This window comes from Gopherus flavomarginatus, chromosome 4 (genome assembly GCF_025201925.1).
Source record: "Gopherus flavomarginatus isolate rGopFla2 chromosome 4, rGopFla2.mat.asm, whole genome shotgun sequence".
Classification (NCBI taxonomy): Eukaryota; Metazoa; Chordata; order Testudines; family Testudinidae; genus Gopherus; species Gopherus flavomarginatus.
In genome coordinates this window covers 215,599,951-215,621,741 of record NC_066620.1, presented here as the reverse complement: position 1 = coordinate 215,621,741, position 21,791 = coordinate 215,599,951, and the positions used below count along the sequence as shown (strand labels likewise).

Here is a 21,791-nt window from a genome sequence, read left to right as displayed (position 1 = left end):
AAACTATCTGGCCTAGTGGAAGCAGGTCACCTGCTGGACCTCAGATAAAGGAGTCTGATCCAAGCGAGCCTTGTTGCAGCTCATTCTGGACTATCTTCTGCATTTCAAGCTCCAAGGCTTGTCCCTTCCATCGATCAAGGTCCACCTTGTGGCCATCTCAATCTTCCATTGGCCACTCAAGGGCAGGTTGATTTTCACCTAGGACATGACAGCCAGATTCCTCAAGGGCCTTGAGCGTCTCTGCCCACATGTCAAGTACCCTGTTCCTTCATAGGACTTGAACCTGGTGCTGTTGTGGCTCACAGGTCCTCCCTTAAAGCCTTTGGCTTCCTGTTCTCTTCTTCTCCTGTCCTGGAAGGTTGTGTTCCTGGTCACAGTGACTTCATCCCGCCGAGTCTTGGCAATTCGGGTGCTCACTTCGGAACCACTTTATATGGTCTTCTGCAAGGGCAAGGTGCAACTGGGACCGCACCCGGCTTTCCTGCCCAAGGTGGTCTCTCAGTTTCATTCAAGCCAGGACATTTACTTAACAGTCCTCTTTCCAAAGCCATATAAGTCAGAGGAAGAGCGTAAACTGCATGCTCTGGATGTCAGGGGGGCTCTAGCCTTCTACTTTGACAGGATCAAGCCATTCCATAAATCTACGTAATTGTTGGTCGTGGTGGCTAACAGGATGAAAGGGCATCCTGTATCTGCCCAAAGAATTTCTTCTTGGATCACTGCCTGCATTCACTTCTGCTACAATCAAGCGAAAGGGTCACCCTCGGCAATTGTCACTGCGCACTAGACCAGGGTGCAGGCCTCTTCAGTAGCTTTTCTCACCCTGGTGCCTACCCAGGACATCTGCAGGACAGCCACCTGGTCGTCCATCCATATGTTTACGTCCCACTACGTGCTTACCCAGCATGCCCAGGATGATGCTGACTTTGGTAGGGCAGTATTGCATGCCGCGAAACTACGAACTCTGAGCCCACCTCCATACATACTGCTTGTGAGATACCTAGAATGGAATCAACATGAGAAAATACTCGAAGAAGAAAAAATGGTTACCTTTTGTAACTGTTTTTCTTCGAGATGTGTTGCTCATGTCCATTCCATTAACTGCCCTCCTACCCCTCTGTCGGAGTTGCTGGCAAGAAGGAACTCAGAGGGCGTAGGGTTAGTGGCGCCTAATATACCAATGCATGAGCGTGGCATTCAAGGGGGATATCACTAAGGCAAAAGTCTCTGACAATTGTGCACGTGGACGTGCACACATCTAGAATGGAATGGTCATCTTGAAGAACAACAGTTACAAAAGTAACCATTTTTTCCTTCCTAAGTGGAGTAATTTGCATTTGTCCTTATTGAATTTCATCCTATTTGCTATCAGAGGGGTAGTCGTGTTAGTCTGGATCTGTAAAAGCAGCAAAGAATCATGTGGCACCTTAGAGACTAACAGACGTTTTGGAGCATGAGCTTTCGTGGGTGAATACCCACTTCGTCAGATGCATGTAGTGGAAATTTCCAGGGGCAGGCATATATATGCAAGCAAGCTAGAGATAACAAGGTTAGTTCAGTCAGGGAGGATGAGGCCCTGTTCTAGCAGTTGAGGTGTGAAAACCAAGGGAGGAGAAACTGGTTTTGTAGTTGGCAAGCCATTCACAGTCTTTGTTTAATCCTGAACTGATGGTGTCAAATTTGCAGATGAACTGAAGCTCAGCAGTTTCTCTTTGAAGTCTGGTCCTGAAGGTTTTTTGCTGCAGGATGGCCACCTTAAGGTCTGCTATAGTGTGGCCAGGGAGGCTGAAGTGTTCTCCTACAGGTTTTTGTATATTGCCATTCCTAATGTCTGATTTGTGTCCATTTATCCTTTTCCGTAGAGACTGTCCAGTTTGGCCGATGTACATAGCAGAGGGGCGTTGCTGGCATATGATGGCGTATATTACATTGGTGGATGTGCAGGTGGCTGATCTGGTTAGGTCCTGTGATGGTGTTGCTGGTGTAGATATGTGGGCAGAGTTGGCATCGAGGTTTGTTGCATGGATTGGTTCCTGAGCTAGAGTTACTATGGTGCGGTGTGCAGTTACTGGTGAGAATATGTTTCAGGTTGGCAGGTTTTCTGTGGGCAAGGACTGGCCTGCCACCCAAAGCCTGTGAAAATGTGGGATCATTGTCCAGGATGGGTTGTAGATCCCTGATGATGCATTGGAGGGGTTTTAGCTGGGGACTGTATGTGATGGCCAGTGGAGTCCTGTTGGTTTCTTTCTTGGGTTTGTCTTGCAGTAGGAGGCTTCTGGGTACACGTCTGGCTCTGTTGATCTGTTTCCTTATTTCCTTGTGCGGGTATTGTAGTTTTGAGAATGCTTGGTGGAGATTTTGTAGGTGTTGGTCTCTGTCTGAGGGGTTAGCGCAGATGCAGTTGTACCTCAGTGCTTGGCTGTAGACAATGGATCGTGTGATGTGCCTGGGATGGAAGCTGGAGGCATGAAGGTAGGCATAGTGGTCGGTAGGTTTTCGGTATAGGGTGGTGTTAATGTGACCATCACTTATTTGCACCGTGGTGTCTAGGAATTGGACCTCCCGTGTAGATTGGTCCAGGCTGAGGTTGATGGTGGGGTGGAAGCTGTTGAAATCGTGGTGGAATTTTTCCAGAGAGTCTCCTTCCCATGGGTCCAGATGATGAAGATGTCATCAATGTAGCGTAGGTAGAGAAGGGACGTGAGGGGACGAGAGCTGAAGAAGCGTTGTTCCAGGTCGGCCATAAAAATATTCGTATATTGTGGGGCCATGCGGGTGCCCATAGCGGTGCCACTGATCTGGAGATATATATTGTCATCAAATTTGAAATAGTTGTGTGTGAGGATAAAGGCACAGAGCTCAGCAGCCAGTTGTGCTGTGGCATCATCAGGGATACTGTTCCTGACAGCTTGTATTCCATCTGTGTGTGAGATGTTTGTGTAGAGAGCCTCTACATCCATGGTGGCTAGGATGGTGTTTTCTGGAAGGTCACCAATGCATTGTAGTTTCCTCAGGAAATCAGTGGTGTCACGGAGATAGCTGGGAGTGCTGGTGGCATAGGGTCTGAGTAGAGAGTCCACATATCCAGACAGTCCTTCAGTGAGCGTGCCAATGCACGAGATGATGGGGCGTCCAGGATTTTCGGGTTTGTGGATCTTGGGTAGTAGACAGAATAACCCTAGTCGGGGCTCTAAGGGTATGTTGATTTGTTCTGGTGTTAGTGTAGGGAGTGTCCTGAGTAGATAGTGCAGTTTCTTAGTGTATTCCGCAGTGGGATCGGAGGGAAGTGGCCTGTAGAATTTGGTATTGGAGAGTTGTCTGGCGGCCTCCTTTTGGTAGTCAGACCTGTTCATGATGACAACAGCACCTCCTTTATCAGCCTCTTTGATGATAATGTCAGGGTGGTTTCTTACTTACTTCAGACCATTTCTCCAATTTGTTTACATAATTTTGAATTTTAGTCCTATCCTTCAAAGCACTTGCAACCCATCCCAGCTTGGTATCATCCGCAAACTTTATAAAGGTAATCTCTATGCAATTATCTAAATAATTGATGACGATATTGAACAAAACTGGACCCAGAACGGATCCATGCAGAACTCTACTTGATATGCCCTTCCAACTTGACTGCGAACCACTGATAACTATGGCTATGTTTTAGTCACAAGTATTTTTAGTAAAAGTCATGGACAGATCAGGGCTATAAACAAAAATTCACGGCCCGTGACCTGTCCATGACGTTTACTATAAACCCCTAACTAAAATTTGGGCCAGGGGTGCTGTGGGGGGGTGGTCCAGGGGTACCATGGGAGCTGGGTAGGGATAGCCTGGGACCCATGCTGTACTGCGGGGGAGGCAGGCGGCAGCGCATGGTCTGGGCCCCCACTGGTGCTGGGAGGGGATGTGGGAGATGGTGGCAACACGTGTCCTGGGACCTCTGCTGGTGCTGGGGGAGGCGGATGGCGGTGGGAAGCTCAGGACTCCTACTGGTGCGGGGGGCGGAGGGGTGGAGGGGCTGGTAGTGCCTGGCATGTTCCTACAGCTCCTAGAGGGAGGAGCGGCCAGAGGGCTCCGCGCGCTGCTCCTGCCACAAGCATCGGCTCCACAGTTCCCATGAGCTGGGAACCGCAGCCAATAGGAGCTGCTGGGGCGGCACTTGTGGGCAGCATGCAGAGCCCCCTGGCCCTTCCACCTAGGAGCTACAGGGACATGCTGGTGGAAGCCAGAGTTCCCCCCCCCCGGAGTAAGCGCTGCCCCGCACCCAAACCCCCTGCCCCAGCCCTGAGCCCCCTCCCACACACCCAAACTGCTGCTGTTGGCCAAGGGGCTGCCCAGCTCAGGCAGCCTCTGAGCCAGCACCAGCTGCTGCAGAAGTCACAGAGGTGACAGAAAGTCATGGAATCCATGACTTCAAGGACAGACATGCAACCTTAATGATAACTACTCTCTGGGAACAGTTTTTCAACTAGTTATGCACCCACCTTATAGTTGTTCCATCTGGGTTGTATTTTCCTAGTTTTTTTTAATGAGGTCATGTGGGACAGGATCACAAGCCTTACTAAAGTCAAGATATACCACATCTACCACTTCCACCCTATCCCCTCTCAAGGAAAGCTGTCAGGTTGGTTTGACATGATTTGTTCTTGACAAATCCATGCTGACTGTTATTTATCATCTTGTTATCATCTAGGTGTTTGCAAATTGGTTGCTTAATTATTTGCTCCATTATCTTTCCAGGTACAGAAGTTAAGCTGACTGGTCTGTAATTCCCCGGGGTTGTCCTTATTTCCCTTTTCATAGATGGGCACTAGATTTGCCCTTTTCCAGTCCTCTGGAATCTCTCCCGTCTTCCATGACATTTCAAAGATAATTGCTAATGGCTCTGATATCTCCTCAGTCAGCTCCTTGAGTATTCAAGATGTATTTTTTCAGGCCCTGGTGATTTGAAGTCATCTAACTTGTCTAAGTAATTTTTAACTTGTTCTTTCCCTATTTTAGCCTCTAACCCTACCTCATTTTCGCTGGCATTCACCATGTTAGACGTCTAATTGCTACTAACCTTTTTGGTGAAAACTGAAACAAAAGTCATTTAGCACTTCTGCCATTTCCACATTTTGTGGGGTTTTTCTCTCTCCTCTTTGAGTAACTGGCCTGCCCTGTTGTTAGTCTTCTTGTTGCTTCCAATGTATTTGTAGAATGTTTGTTGTTATCCTTTATGTCTCCAGCTAGTTTAATCTCATTTTGTACCTTGGCCTTTCTAATTTTGTCCCTACATGTATTTGTTTATATTCATCCTTTGTGATTTGACCTAGTTTCCACTTTTTGTAGGACTTTTTTTTGAGTTTCAGATCATTGAAGATCTCCTGGTTAAGCCACGGTGGTCTCTTCCCATACTTTCTATTTTTCCTACGCAGTGGGATAATTTACTTGTTTTTCCCCTTAAATTTGCTTCCCATGGGATCTTACCTATCAAATCCAAGCTTCCTAAAGTCTGCCTTCTTGAAATCCATTATCTTTATTGTGCTGTTTTCCCTCCTACCATTCCTGAGAGCATCAGTTCTCATAAGAACACAAGAATGGCCATACTGGGTCAGACCAAAGGTCCATCTAGCCCAGTATCCTGTCTACCGACAGTGGTCAATGCCAGGTGCCCCAGAGGGAGTGAACCTAACAGGTAATGATCAAGTGATCTCTCTCCTGCCTGACAAACAGAGGCTACGGACACCATTCCTTACCCATCCTGGCTAATAGCCATTAATGGACTTAACCACCATGAATTTATCTAGTTCTCTTTTAAACGCTGTTATAGTCCTTCACAATCTCCTCAGGCAAGGAGTTCCACAAGTTGACTGTGCACTATGTGAAGAACCTCCTTTTATTTGTTTTAAACCTTCAGGATGGTGCTCAGTGCCTATAATAAGACAAACCACCACATGGTGAGTTACTCTTCTTTAGCTTAGTGAGCGCTTTCCATCCTTTGACCCTTCAGTCCTATTATCATCAGTCTTGGGCATTGAGGAACCTGGACCATCGGACTCATTTGGCATGCCAGAGACAGGGCTGGTCCTTTGTCTCTGACCACCAGGTCCTCAAGGAAGGGCAGAAGTATGCAGATTTAAGAGCTTATTCATAAAATAATACCACAGATAGCCCCACTACTTTTCATGTGGCTTGGAGTTTTTCTGGCTTTGTTCCTTACTTTAATAAAGATTAAGGCTTTGGCCTCAGTGTGAGTATCCTTGCTAGACACCCTGAGGCTCCCTAAAAGATACTGAACTCTGGTTTTAATGCTGGGTAGCTTGATTCTGGGACAAGAACCTTATTACCTGCTGATCAACTGGCAATCAATACAAATATTATTAACCTTCAGAAAGAATCAGGCAACAGTGGTGAGCCAGCCAGGAGACTTGAGTAGCATGTGGCAAGGTTATTCAGGTGTTTCAGGTGTCAGACACGCGGGAGACTTACGTGGAGTAAACCAGCATTAGAGAGCACAAGCTTTCCGTGACTCATAGGGTCAATAGGGTTCATTGTGCCCTCTGTTTTCTCTTGGGCACGTCAGCACCTTTTTAGCTGTTCCTTGGCAACACATTATTGCTCCTGGTGTGGTTTTTGTGGTGGTTCTGCTTTCATTGCGCCTTTCCCATCCCTCAGTGGTAGTGCTTGATTTTTTTTTTAATCTCGACTAGTCACATGTTGTGGGTTTTGTTGAATCCTGAAAGATCGGAGGGTGCGTTGTGTGTTTACAGTTTACAGACATGTTGAGGGCTTTGTTGAATTTGCAATATTAGGTACCTGAAGTTGAAACAACAGTCACATCAGAGCTCAATGACGCACACTGTGAGGTGGCAGGAGAGTTGATTTATATTTTAGTTGTGCTCCCAGGAAGGCCACAGAAGTTCAGAACCTGTGTAGGTCTACGCTACTTTATGTTAGTCCCCTGCTCTCCTTGCCCACCCACTGATCCGGCTACTGAGGACAAACTGTGCCAGCTTGCCACTGCGCCCTGTGGAGCCCGACAGGGTAAACACCTCGATTGCTAACATGCTAGCCATTAAGGGAAGAGAGGGAGTAAACCCTAAATCCTATACTTTTTTCTGTGTGACTTGTTCAAGTTAATTGTTAAACCCACTTCATAAGCAGTCATGGGATAAGAGGGAAGGTTCTCTCATAGAATCATAGAATATCAGGGTTGGAGGGGACCTCGGGAGGTATCTAGTCCAACCTCCTGCTCAAAGCAGGACCAATCCCAACTAAATCATCCCAGCCAGGGCTTTGTCAAGACTGACCTTAAAAACCTCTAAGGAAGGAGATTCCACCACCTCCCTAGGTAACCCATTCTAGTGCTTCACCACTCTCTGAGTGAAAAAGTTTTTCCTAATATCCAACCTAAACCTCCCCCACTGCAACCTGAGACCATTGCTCCTTGTTCTGTCATTAGGTACCACTGAGAACAGCCAAGCTCCATCCTCTTTGGAACCCCCTTTCAGGTAGTTGAAAGCAGCTATCAAATCCCTCCTCATTCTTCTCTTCTGCAGACTAAACAATCCCAGTTCCCTCAGCCTCTCCTCATAAATCAGACAGCTGCAGCAGCACAGGAGCCAGCAACCAGAGCTGTAAACAGGGGAGTTTCAGTGGGAGTTTCCAGGGGGAGGTTGCAGGGGAGACTAAGACAGAGGAACCGACAAGCAAGTCAAGGGATAGGGTGGTGGTCTGGTGCCTGCTGGGGGCTTGTGTTGTGTTGACTACCAGGCGGCAGGTGGGAAGGCCATGACTGATACAGAGGAGGAAGTGAAAGACACAATGAGGATGACTGGATGTGGAAGCTGCAGCATGTACATGATCCTGGAGGGGGCACCTGAAAAGAGCTTTGTCTGCATGAAGTGCCGCCTGATAGAGCTGATGGAAGAGAAAATCCGGGGACTGGAGATGCAGGTGCAAACTCTGGTTGAGTTCAGAAGGGGGTTTGAGCAAACGATGGAGCACAGACACGAGGGGGCTGAAGGGATAAGCTCAGATGTGCAGATGGAAGCAGGACCAAAGAATTCAGAGGAGAGACTGCTGGGGGAGGAAAGTGGACGGTGGAAGCATGTGACTAAGAGAACCAGGCAGAGGCAAGGACAGGCCGGTGAAGGAGAAATAGAACTCAGGAACAAGTTTGCAGAGTTGGAAAATGAAGAAGGGGCACAGCAGGTGGTCGCTGAAGGAGAGAGGGCAAGGAAAAAGAGAAGAGCTGATAGTCCTGCAAGAGGAGGGGAGGAGTCAAACCCCAACACCAAATATGAGCCCCAGGAGGACTGCAAGGGGGAATAGGAATTGAGAGGACTTGCAGTCGGTGGGTGCGGGAGATAGACCGGAGAAGCGCACTGTCACCAGGAAAAGGCAGGTCTACGTGACTGGAGACTCCTTACTGAGAAGAATAGACAGGCCTGTGACTAGAGCTGATCGGGAGAACAGAAGGGTGTGCTGTATGCCGGGTGCTAAGATACAGGATGTGGACCTGAGGCTGAAAAGGATACTAGCGGGAGCGGGGAAGAATCCGTTGATTGTCCTTCATGTGGGAATGAATGACACGGCTAGATACTCTCTGGAATGTATCAAGGGAGACTATGCCAGACTGGGGAAGACGCTTAAGGAAATCGAGGCTCAGGTGATCTTCAGTGGGATTCTGCCGGTTCCTAGAGAAGGGCGACAAAGGGTGTGACAAGATTATGGCGATCAACAGATGGCTCAGGCAGTGGTGCTATAAGGAGGGCTTTGGGATGTACGGCCATTGGGAAGCATTCATGGACAGAGGACTGTTCTCTCGGGATGGACTTCACCTGAGCAAGGAGGGAAATAGACTTCTAGGATGGAGGCTCGCTCAACTGATTAAGAGAGCTTAAAACTAGGAATTTGGGGGAGATGGTTGGGAGATGTTCGGGAGATCTCCATGCCGGAATTTAACCTTGAGAGGGAAGTAAACAAAGTAAGAGGGGATACAGCCATGGACAGAAGAATTGGCATGAGGAGGAAGGGTAGTGTAGATAACAGACTAACAGGTGATGTTGGTGGTAGAATGTCCGTGCCTAACAGGGTACAGAATGTGAGTGAAGCCAAACGGCAAAAATTAAGATGTCTGTACACTAATGCGAGGAGCCTAGGGAACAAAAGGGAGGAACTAGAGCTACTGGTGCAGGAAGTGAAACCAGATGTTATAGGGATAACAGAAACGTGGTGGAATAGTAGTCATGACTGGAGTACAGGTATTGTAGGCTATGTGCTGTTTAGGAAAGATAGAAATAAAGGCAAAGGTGGTAGAGTAGCATTGTACATCAATGACGAGGTTAACTGTAAAGAAATAAGAAGTGATGGAATGGACAAGACAGAGTCTGTCTGGGCAAAAATCACACTGGGAAAGAAAGCTATTAGAGCCTCCCCTGAGATAGTGCTTGGGGTGTGCTACAGACCACCGGGATCTGATTTGAATATGGATAGAGACCTCTTTAATGTTGTTAATGAAGTAAACACTAATGGGAAATGTGTGATCATGGGAGACTTTAACTTCCCAGATATAGACTGGAGTACAAGTGCTAGCAAGAATAGTAGGGATCAGATTTTTCTGGATGTGATAGCTGATGGATTCCTTCACCAAGTAGTTGAAGAACCGACAAGAGGGGATGCCATTTTAGATTTGGTGTTGGTGAGCAGTGAGGACCTCATAGAAGAAATGGTTGTAGGGGACAACCTTGGTTCGAGTGATCATGAGCTAATTCAGTTCAAACTAGATGGAAGGATAAACAAAAATAGATCTGGGACTAGGGTTTTTGATTTCAAAAGGGCTATCTTTAAAGAATTAAGGAAATTAGTTAGGGAAGTGGATTGGACTGAAGAACTTGTGGATCTAAATGCGGAAGAGGCCTGGAATTACTTTAAGTCGCAGCTGCAGAAACTATCGGAAACCTGCATCCCAAGAAAGGGGAAAAAAAAAACACAGGTAGGAGTTGTAGACCAAGCTGGATGAGCAAGCATCTCAGAGAGGTGATTAAGAAAAAGCAGAAAGCCTACAAGCAGTGGAAGAAGGGTGGGATTAGCAAGGAAAGCTAACTTAGTGAGGTCGGAACATGTAGGGATAAAGTGAGGCAGGCTAAAAGCCAAGTAGAGTTGAACCTTGCAAAGGGAATTAAAACCAATAGTAAAAGGTTCTATAGCCATATAAATAAGAAGAAAACGAAGAAAGAAGAAGTGGGACCGCTACACACTGAGGATGGAAAGGAGGTTAAGGATAACCTAGGCATGGCCCAATATCTAAATAAGTACTTTGCCTCAGTCTTTAATAAGGCTAATGGGGAGCTTAGGTGTAATGGAAGGATGACAAACGGGAATGAGGATATGGAGGTGGATATTACCACATCTGAGGTAGAAGCCATACTTGAACAGCTTAATGGGACAAAATCGGAGGGCCCGGACAATCTTCATCCGAGAATATTAAAGGAACTGGCGCATGAAATTGCAAGCCCGTTAGCGAGAATTTTTAATGAATCAGTAAACTCAGGGGTTGTACCGTACGACTGGAGAATTGCTAACGTAGTTTCTATATTTAAGAAAGGGAGAAAGAGTGATCCGAGTAACTATAGGCCTGTTAGTTTGACATCTGCAGTATGTAAGGTCTTGAAAAAATTTTTGAAGGAGAAAGTAGTTAAGGACATTGAGGTCAATGGTAATTGGGACAAAGTACAACATGGTTTTACTAAAGGTAGATTGTGCCAAACCAACCTGATCTCCTTCTTTGAGAAGGTGACAGACTATTTAGACAAAGGAAATGCGGTAGACCTAATTTACCTAGATTTCAGTAAGGCATTTGATACGGTTCCACATGCGGAATTATTAGTCAAATTGGAAAAGATGGGGATCAATATGAGAACTGAAAGGTGGATAAGGAACTGGTTAAAGGGGAGACTACAATGGGTCGTACTGAAGGGTGAACTGTCAGGCTGGAAGGAGGTTACTAGTGGAGTTCCTCAAGGATCGGTTCTGGGACCAATCTTATTTAACCTTTTTATTACCGACCTTGGCACAAAAGGCGGGAATGTGCTAATAAAGTTCATGGATGACACGAAGCTGGGGGGTATTGCTAACACGGAGAAGGACCAGGATATCATACAGGAAGATCTGGACAACCTTGTAAACTGGAGTAATAGTAATACGATAAAATTTAATAGTAAAAAGTGCAAGGTCATGCACTTAGGGATTAATAAGAAGAATTTTAGATATACATTGGGGACACATCAGTTGGAAGCAACAGAGGAGGAGAAAGACCTTGGGGTATTGGTAGATCACAGGATTACTATGAGCCGCCAATGTGATATGGCCGTTAAAAAAGCTAATGCGGTTTTAGGATGCATCAGGCGAGGTATTTCCAGCAAAGATAAGGAGGTGTTAGTACCGTTATATAAGGTGCTGGTGAGACCCCACCTGGAATACTGTGTGCAGTTCTGGTCTCCCATGTTTAAGAAGGATGAATTCAAACTGGAACAGGTTCAGAGACAGGCTACTAGGATGATCCGAGGAATGGAAAACCTGTCATATGAAAGGAGACTCAAAGAGCTAGGCTTGTTTAGTCTAGCCAAAAGAAGGCTGAGGGGGGATATGCTTGCTCTTTATAAATATATCAGAGGGATTAATATTAGGGAGGGAGAGGAATTATTTAAGCTTAATACCAATGTGGACACAAAAACGAATGGGTATAAACTGGACACTAGGAAGTTTAGACTTGAAATTAGACGAAGGTTTCTAACCATTAGAGGAGTGAAGTTCTGGAACAGCCTTCCAAGGGGAGTAGTGGGGGCAAAAGACATATCTGGCTTTAAGATTAAGCTTGATAAGTTTATGGAAGGGATGGTATGATGGGAGAGCCTAATTTTGGCAATTGACCTTTGATTATCACCAGATAAGTATGCCCAGTGGTTGGTGATGGGATGTTGGATGGATGGGATCTGAGTTACTGCAGAGAATTCTTTCCTGAGTGCTGGCTGGTGAGTCTTGCCCACATGCTCAGGGTTTAGCTGATCGCCATATTTGGGGTCGGGAGGGAATTTTCCTCCAGGGCAGATTGGCAGAGGCCCTGGAGGTTTTTCGCCTTCCCCTGCAGTGTGGGGCATGGGTCACTTGCTGGTGGATTCTCTGCAGCTTGAGGTCTTCAGACCACAATTTGAACACTTCAATAACTCAGGCATAGGTTAGGGGTTTGTTATAGAAGTGGATGGGTAGGGTTCTGTGGCCTACTTTGTGCAGGGGGTCAGACTAGATGATCACATTGGTCCCTTCTGAACCTAGAATCTATGAATCTATAAGTCATGTGCTCCAGCCCCCTAATCATTTTTGTTGCCCTCCGCTGGACTCTTTCCAATTTTTTCACATCCTCCTTGTAGTGTGGGGCCCAAAACTGGACACAGTACTCCAGATGAGGCCTCACCAATGTCAAATAGAGGGGAATGATCACATCCTTCGATCTGCTGGCAATGCCCCTACTTATACAGGCCAAAATGCTGTTAGCCTTCTTGGCAACAAGGGCACACTGTTGACTCATATCCAGTTTCTCGTCCACTGTAACCCCAGGTCCTTTTCTGCAGAACTGCTTCCTAGCCATTCGGTCCCTAGTCTGTAACAGTGAATGGGATTCTTCCATCCTAAGTGCAGGACTCTGCACTTGTCCTCGTTGAACCTCATCAGGTTTCTTTTGGCCCAGTCCTCTAATTTATCTAGGTTCCTCTGTATCCTATCCCTACCCTCCAGCGTATCTACCACTCCTCCCAGTTTAGTGTCATCTGCAAACTTGCTGAGAGTGCAATCCACGCCATCCTCCCGATCATTAATGAAGATATTGAACAAAACCGGTCCCAGAACCCACTCCACTTGAAACCATCTGCCAACTAGACATGGAGCCGTTGATCACTACCTGTTGAGCCCAATGATCTAGCCAGCTTTCTATCCACCTTATAGTCCAATCATTCAGCCCATACTTCTTTAATTTGCTGGCAAGACTACTGTGGGAGACGATATTAAAAGTTTTGCAAAAGTCAAGGAATAACACATCCACTGCTTTCCCCTCATCCACACACCCAGTTATCTCCTCTTAGAAGGCAATTAGGTTAGTCAGGCATGACTTGCCCTTGGTGAATCCATGCTGACCGTTCCTGATCACTTTCCTCGCCTCTGAGTGCTTCAGAATTGATTCCTTGAGGACCTGCTCCATGATTTTTCCAGGGACTGAGTGAGGCTGACTCGCCTGTAGTTCCCCGAATCCTCCTCCTTCCCTTTTTTAAAGATGGGTACTACATTAGCCTTTTTCCAGTCATCCGGGACCTCCCCCAATCGCCATGAGTTTTCAAAGATAATGGCCAATGGCTCTGCAATCACAACCACCAACTCCTTTAGCACCCTGGGATGCAGTGCATCCAGGTCCATGGACTTGTGCTCGTCCAGTTTTTCTAAATAGTCCCAAACCACTTCTTTCTCCACAGACGGCTGGTCACCTTGCTGTGCTGCCCAGTGCAGCAGTCTGGGAGCTGACCTTGTTTGTGAAGACAGAGGCAAAAAAATCATTGAGTACATTTTCCACATCCTCTGTCACTAGGTTACCTCCCTCATTCAGTAAGGGGCCCACACTTTCCTTGACTTTCTTCTTGTTGCTAACATACCTGAAGAAACCCTTCTTGTCACTCTTAACGTCTCTTGCTAGCTGCAACTCCAAGTGTGATTTGGCCTTCCTGATTTCACTCCTGTATGCCTGAGCAATATTTTTATACTCCTCCCTGGTCATTTGTCCAATCTTCCACTTCTTGTAAGCTTCTTTTTCGCGTTTAAGATCAGCCAGGATGTCACTGTTAAGCCAAGCTGGTCGCCTGCCATATTTACTATTCTTCCTACACCGGGATGTTTTTTTCCTGCAACCTCAATAAGCCAGCTCTCCTGGACTCCTTTCCCCCTCATGTTATTTTCCCAGGGGATCCTGCCCATCAGCTCTCTGAGGGAGTCAAAGTCTGCTTTTCTGAAATCCAGGGTCCATATTCTGCTGCTCTCCTCTTTTCCTTGTGTCAGGATCCTGAACTTGACCGTTACCCTTTACCTCCCCTTCTCTGCCTGGATCTAAAATCAATTTCTTCTCCTTCCTGTATTTGTTGATGTAGCAGGATTGACTCATCTAGATTGTTTTTCTCTCAAAGGTTGGTTGTTAGGTATCTGGTCCTTGGATTGGTAACTTGTTAAGAGATAGGAAATAAAGGGTAGGAATAAATGTTCAGTTTTCAGAATGGAGAAAGGTAAATAGCGGTGTCCCTCAGGGGTCTGTACTGGGACCAGTCCTATTGAACATATTCATAAAAGATCTGGAAAGGGGGTTAACAGTGAGGTGGCAAAATTTGCCGATGATACAAAACCACTCAAGATAGTTAAGTCCCAGACAGACTGCGAAGAGCTACAAAAGGATCTCACAAAACTGGGTGACTAGACAAAAAAATGGCAGATGAAATTCAAATGTTGATAAATGCAAAGTAATGAACATTGGAAAACATTAATCCCAACTATACGTATAAAATGATGGGGTCTAAATTAGCTGTTACCACTCAAAAAAGAGATCTTGGAGTCATTGTGGATAGTTCTCTGAAAACATCCACTCAATGGGCACCAGCAGTCAAAAAAGCGAACAGAATGTTGGGAATCATTAAGAAAGGGATAGATAACAAGACAGGAAATATATTGCCTCTATATAAATCCCTGGTACGCTCACATCTTGAATACTGTGTGCAGATGTGGTTGCCCCATCTCAAAAAAGATGTATTGGATTTGGAAAAGGTTCAGAAAAGGGCAACAAAAATGATTAGGGGTATGGAACGGCTGCCATATTAAGAGCAATTAATAAGACTAGGACTTTTCACAGCTTGGAAAAGAGACAGCTAAGGTGGGATATGATAGAGGTCTATAAAATCATGACTGGTGTGGAGAAAGTAAATAAGGAAGTGTTATTTACTCCTTCTCATAACACAAGAACTAGGGGGTCACCAAATGAAATTAATAGGCAGCAGGTTTAAAACAAAGAAACGGAGGTATTTTTTCACACAACACACAGTCAACCTGTGGAACTCTTTGCCAGAGGATGTTGTGAAAGCCAAGACTATAACAGGGTTCAAAAAAGAACTAGATAAGGTCATGGAGGATAGGTCCATCATCAGTGGCTGTTAGCCAGGATGGGCAGGAATGGTGGCCCTAGACTCTGTTTGCCAGAAGCTGGGAATGAGCAACAGGATGGATCACGTGATGATTCCCTGTTCTATTCATTCCCTCTGGGGTACCTGGCATTGGCCACTGTCGGAAGACAGGTTTCAGAGTAGCAGCCATGTTAGTCTGTATCCTCAAAAAGAACAGGAGTACTTGTGGCACCGTAGAGACTAACAAATTTATTTCAGCATGAGCTTTTGTGAGCTACAGCTCACTTCTTCGGATGCATAGAATGGAACACACAGACAGGAGATATTTATACATACAGAGAACATGAAAAGGTGGAAGTATGCATACCAACAGGAAGAGTCTAATCAACTGAGATGAGCTATCCTCAGCAGGAGAAAAAAAACTTTGAAGTGATAATTAAGATGACCCATATAAGGTGTGAGGAGAACTTAACATAGGGAAATAGATTCAATTAGTGTAATGACCCAACCATTCCCAGACTCTGTTTAGGCCTGAGTTAATTGCATCTAATTTGCATATTAATTAGAGTTCAGCAGTCTCTCTTTGGAGTCTGTTTTTGGAGTTGCTTTGTTGCAAAATTGCCACCTTCAAGTCTGTCACTGAGTAGTTAGAGAGGCTGAAGTGTTCTCCCACTGGTTTTTGAAGTTATGAGTTAGAGTGAGTGAATGGAGTTAGTAGGGAGTTCTGGGGTTGCCTGTAGCATGGCATTGGGAATCTTTGTAAGGAAATACATTAAGGTACATGGAGGAGGAGTAGTGAAGTTGAAGGATACTCAGTTCATCTCTGAGCATTCTAATCCATAGGACTTTGAGTCATGTGTTCGATATGGAAGTAGGGCATAAGAAAGGAAAGGCTAAGGAGGTGAAAGGGATAGTGGAATTCAGAACTTAAAAGTTCAGCTGCATGTTGCCTCAGCGGAGTGGTTAGCTCTTTTCCATAAGAGGCAGGAGTTGGAGAGAAAATTAGAACAGAGTCAGTATTAGGCGCCGGAGGCTTGGGAAGAATCACATTGTTGACAGACCAGGGCTGCTGCCAGCTTGAAATCGCTGGATGCCTCCATAACTCTACGCCCTGTTATTATGCCAACAAAACTGTGCACACTTTTGCTTCAGCTGGAAAAATCATACTTGTCAATGGGGATGCACTTTAACAGATTGGATTGCAGGAGAAGGCGGGAGAAAGCTGATGATTCTGTAAAGGAGAGAACACACTCTGCCAGGTTTGACATTTGTATTGTGGTTAGTGCACAAGACTGAGAGACAGGACACCTGAATTCTATTCCTGACCGTTGACTCAATAAGTGACCTTGGGAAAGCCAATGTGTCCATGCCTCAGTTTCCTCATATGCGAATGAGGATAATATTTACTCATACCTTACAGTGCACTAATGTAATTCTAAAGCAATTTGAGATCCTGAGATGAAACACGAGAGAAACGCAAAATGATTAACAACAACTTGGTGTTCACAAGAAATCTTTCCCCATGAAATGTAGGGAGATTGTTTAGAAAAAAAACATACTTGGCATTCCTGCAGTGCCGGACCTGAAATTAAGTCATTCAGTGTTGTGTAGCTTGCTACTTCATGTTCTTGAAAGAGAAGAGAGCAGCATTTAAAAAGACATTAACAGCAATGGTGACCATAAAATCATATGCTTTTATTTAACATAAAATGAAACATTAAGATAAAATACACATTTATCCATGTGCTGAAGAACTATTGTATTTTACATTCATTTATGAAGCAGGTAGTTTTACATGACAAAAATAAGGAGTGAGGGGAAGAGGAACTTAATCTGCAGTAAGACATAAGCCACAAGGCAGGCTTTCGCTTTTCAAAGTGCTACCTCCTACGGACACACACATCTCAAAGTGACAAGATACAAATATACTGTTTTTAGCACTCCTCAGATCCTTCTTAATGCTGGTGAGAAGCTAAGGTGGAATGTTATACAGCAGACCCCGAAGCAGACTTTTAAAATTATTTTTATTTTTCATTTGGGGAGAGAATCAGTTTACTAGAATGACCTCTGCCAATCTACAAAGCTGCAATATTATGGGCCACACATCTCTCTGCTGTGATTGCTGGTTCGATGGAACTGACCCATTAAGTTTCTTTAAATGCCTGGAAATTGGGTCATTTCCTTATTAAGGAGGAGAGTGAATTACAATAATCTTATTGTTCAGTACAAACTTATCACTGGATAACAACAGAAAATGACCATTTCTTATTTAAGTTAGATTGCTTGCCTCTGCTAGTTTGCAAAGGGACTGTTTTAGAATCCAATTGCCAGCTGGATGCACCAACTATCAGGTCACTTTCCCCAGTGTTGGGACTGGGGTTCAGCTGTGACAGCTTATTATAAAAGACCAAATCCAGGAATATTTAACTCTTGGCACAGCTCTTTGAATAGAAACACGATTCAGCCTCTGAGAAGTGCAACTGAAAGAAAATTCACAGGGGAAAAGCTGGCTTCTAAGTTTTAAATGGAGCAGGAAGGGATGGGAGCTGCAGCAGTACCAGCAGGACTAGGAATGTTTAGACAAAAAGTGCAGCAGATCAAAACAACATATACTGTATATTTTTTTCTAACCCATATATTTTAAATATTAAAACAAATATAAAAGCTGTAATTCTACATCAGGCTTGTGGTAACTCAAACTTTGTTCTCAAAATTAATGTCACCAGAATCCTGAGATGGACTTACAGCCTTTTTAGGTACATTTATGTAAAATATAGTTGTATATATACACACACATATACACTCTAGTTATATATACATATACACACCCAAACAGTGTAACCTTCTGATAGTGCAACTGTTCAGAGTGAAAACCCCTTTGAATGTGCAGATTGCAATTCAGAGAAAGAAAGATAAAATGCCTTTACTAAAAAACTATCTCACTTCGTGTATGTAAAGAGGCCTGGCATATTTTGGGGTGTTTGGAAAATAATCATAACAACAACAAAACTGTCCGAGTTTTCTTTAAAGTCAATTTCCCTTCCCACGAACCCCCATTAGAGAGTTATTGTAAACACAGTTCTTGTTTATCTGAGAGATTCCAGCAGTTTTTGCAGGGAAGTTTGGACTATGGGAAACACAGTGGCTCCAATTTGGGGATACACCTGAGCTGAGTGCAGCACCATGCAAAAGGTAAACGGGCAAATGTGTCTGTGTTTCACCTTTATGCATCAGATTCTTGAGCCTTCTGTCAGCCCAGAATAGCCAGAGTGAAGTAAGTTCTAGCCATGCCTCCTCCCTTACTCAGTATTACCCCACACCAGGGACTGACAGAGAGTCAGTTCTGTCTCTCTCGTGCCACCAAGGGAGATTTGCTAGCTTACAGCCCCTGTACATGTGTAGAGTTGGTGTCCGGGGGACAGAGGAAGGCCCAGAATTGGAGCCACTGATCAAAAGGGCTGCAACTTAAATGTATTGTGTTCCTGAATGATTGGGCTAATATAACCCTGAACATTGTCATAAGAGCGTTACTGTAACAAACCAGACAGATCTGTGATGGTAATTACTGGGGGTGGGGGAATGGACGTGGTATTACAGTACAAATCAGCTGTGACACATGCACTATGGACTTTAGCCTAATCCTGTAAGGTGCATTGCAACCTCAGCTGCTACTAATTTCAATGGTAATTGAAGGTGCTGAAGACTTCACAGGTTTGGGTCCTTTATTAGGTAAACTGCACTGGATGTGCTGTATATAATGCACATGAATCACAGCTGATTATTATCATAGTCTGCAGCCACCTATCACTTCCCTTCTAACTAGAATTTTGTCTTTTTTATATTCATATAATTTGTGATCTTGTACCTCTGGGAATCCTGATCTCCAAGTTACAGCATCGTGTAACCAGAATTCGTATGAGGAATGTTGCCAGCAGTCTCAGCAGATTTACTAGTGCTTCCCCTTAGGGAGTTTTCATGGGGTCCTGCCCAAGTATAGTAGAAGAGAACCCATTCTATCTTTCAGTAGTGACTGAGGGCACACATCACCCTCTACAGTGATACTGGACCCAAGAGCCTACAAAAGAAAACTTATTAGCATGTGTTGCCTTGAAATCCCAAATATACTGAGGCTTTTGGCATGTTGTATTCATTCCCCATCTGTACTATCAGAGGATCACACAAGAATTAAACTATTAGCTAAATTTATTAAAATTCCAATGATTGCTTTTGATTTTAGTTGAGTAGCTTTGTACCTGTATGTCTCTTTGGCAGTGCTTGTATAAAGCTCCACCTCAACTCCTTGTCTTCTCACCATTGATTGTTCTGTGTGATTATGAGGCAAAATAGAATAGAGCATGAACCGACACACAAACAGGACATAGGACTGAAAAAAATGTCTGTACTGTATTTCTAAAACTGCTAAACTATTCCAATTCATTCTTTGCTGAGCTTCAAGCTTTTTTGCTACCCTACAATCTGCTGCAGCAGCAACTGCTGCAATGGTAAGAGGCAGTGCTCATCTCTCTCTTTTTACATTAATACATAGGTAGGAACTCCAACCAGCTCGAATATTTTTAATACAATTAAACATAAAATAAAAGAATATATGAAGTACATACAGTATATTTATATACATTTTTTTCAAATACTTAAATTCTTATGTAAAATATGATTCTTCTATATTATTTGTGAAAAAATACGACTTTTAAAATGGTGTCACCTTGATTTTTCTATACATACCTTCTATTCCAATTTAAGTCCCTTTTAAAAAGGCAAAAGAGAGACGAAAGTTTATCATCTTCTAAATCATGTTTACAAGCCTTGTGGTCAAACAAAATGAAAGAGCATCTGGTAAACACTACTGGATTTTTGTTTTAAGAATCCCCACTTTTATTGCATTAATGGAAAACCCAAGTGCTTTCAGTTCCCCTGCCAGGGAAATCGTCTCGGCCCTGCTGAGAAACTGCACACACACAATACCCTGTATATCTAGTTCACAAATCTTCCTTTGTCATTTTTTACACAAATATTAAAATATATATTACTTAAAATATATTACTGTAAGCTCTTAAAATTGATCTTCTTTTGTATCAAATGTATAGCATTAAAAAAAAGTAACAAAGAAAACTCATGGTCATCCTAGCAAGAGTTTGAGCCATTCTCCCCTTGGTGGCAACAGGACTTGAAGTTTCTAAGAGACTCTCTCTCACTCATGCTGGTTTCATGCACTCTGGATTAACTGAGGATAGTTTCCAGAGCTGTGAGATACCATAGGCAGTAACTTCCTAACAACAGGCTCCTCCCCTCCTGTGATAAAGCCATACTAGCTGCAACAGTTAGCAACACCCAAATGGGAGGATGCCGCCCCTTGTCCTCCCCCCTTCACTGTAACAGTCACATTTTCAGAAGTCATCTTCAATTCTGAGTGCTCCACCTAACACCCTTAGTCCTGATTTTCAGAGGTACTGAAAGCTGGAATTGTGGATACTCAGCAGAATCCAGTCCCCAGGATTGAGGCATCCTAAAACTGGTGGTTACTTTGAAAAATTACTCTAAATGAAAATTACTCGGACTGAAATGCGGAAAGCCTTCCTCATTGGACTAAAGCAGACACAGCCCAGTTCCCATTAGTGTGTCCAGCACTGCAGCCTTTACTCACATGTATATTCTTGTATTCTACAGGACCACTCATGTGCCTGAGAAAGAATTGGGCCCATAACCATCTTAACAGCCTCTAGAACAATTTAAATTGACAGAATTTAAGCAGTAATGACCAGCTGTGAGGACATCTGGAAGTTACTCACCTGTCCAATAATTAACTTCCAGGAAATGGCTTCTTAACATTTTTACTCTTGCAAACCTAAGTACAAGTCTGCTGATAGGGTCCATCGTTTTCCTCACATTTAAAGAGACATTGTCAGCCTAAAAACAAGTTTCCTTCCCCGTTACTAATGCTATCTCAGAAACTTGAAAATCATTTATAAAATTCTATTTACTTCTCCATTCATGGAATGTGTATATAAAAATAGTATCAGAGGGGTAGCCATGTTAGTCTGGATCTGTAAAAGCAACAAAGAATCCTGTGGCACCTTATAGACTAACAGATGTTTTGGAGCATGAGCTTTCGTGGGTGAATATCCACTTGCATCTGACGAAGTGGGTATTCACCCATGAAAGCTCATGCTCCAAAACATCTGTTAGTTTATAAGGTGCCACAGGATTCTTTGCTGCTTATATAAAAATATTTATTCTTTGCACTCAACTGTGAAACTAGACTGATCAGTTTCACTTTCTGGTTCTCATGCTGTAGGGTCTGGATTGCAATCCAATCAGGGGAACATTTAAATCTAAATAACCTTTTCTTGTTATGATGTTTTATGTCACAAACATTGCTTTGACATTAGGTATTTTGAGTATTCTATTTTTACATTGGCATTTATTATAAAGTGCTATCACTGTAATATCTGGATGCTAAAGCCAAAAATATTATGTCTAAACTACTCCGCAATGTCCCTTGACTAACAGTAGCCAATAGGAAAGGTTTATTATTTTGCTGAAGAAACATTTTGGGACAGACAATTAGAAAGAACTGGGGCTGACGGGAAA

The 21,791-nt window shown here is 44.0% G+C and overlaps 1 long non-coding RNA gene across 1 annotated transcript; it reads right to left on the bottom strand.

The window, feature by feature from the left end:
• Window positions 1–16,859: 16,859 nt before the first annotated feature.
• LOC127048911 (uncharacterized) lies at window positions 16,860–20,980 on the bottom strand. The gene is made up of 2 exons (XR_007773812.1): window positions 19,439–20,980; window positions 16,860–19,260 (listed from the first exon to the last, which is right to left on the bottom strand). It is a non-coding gene; the product is annotated as an uncharacterized LOC127048911 (long non-coding RNA).
• Window positions 20,981–21,791: the final 811 nt, after the last annotated feature.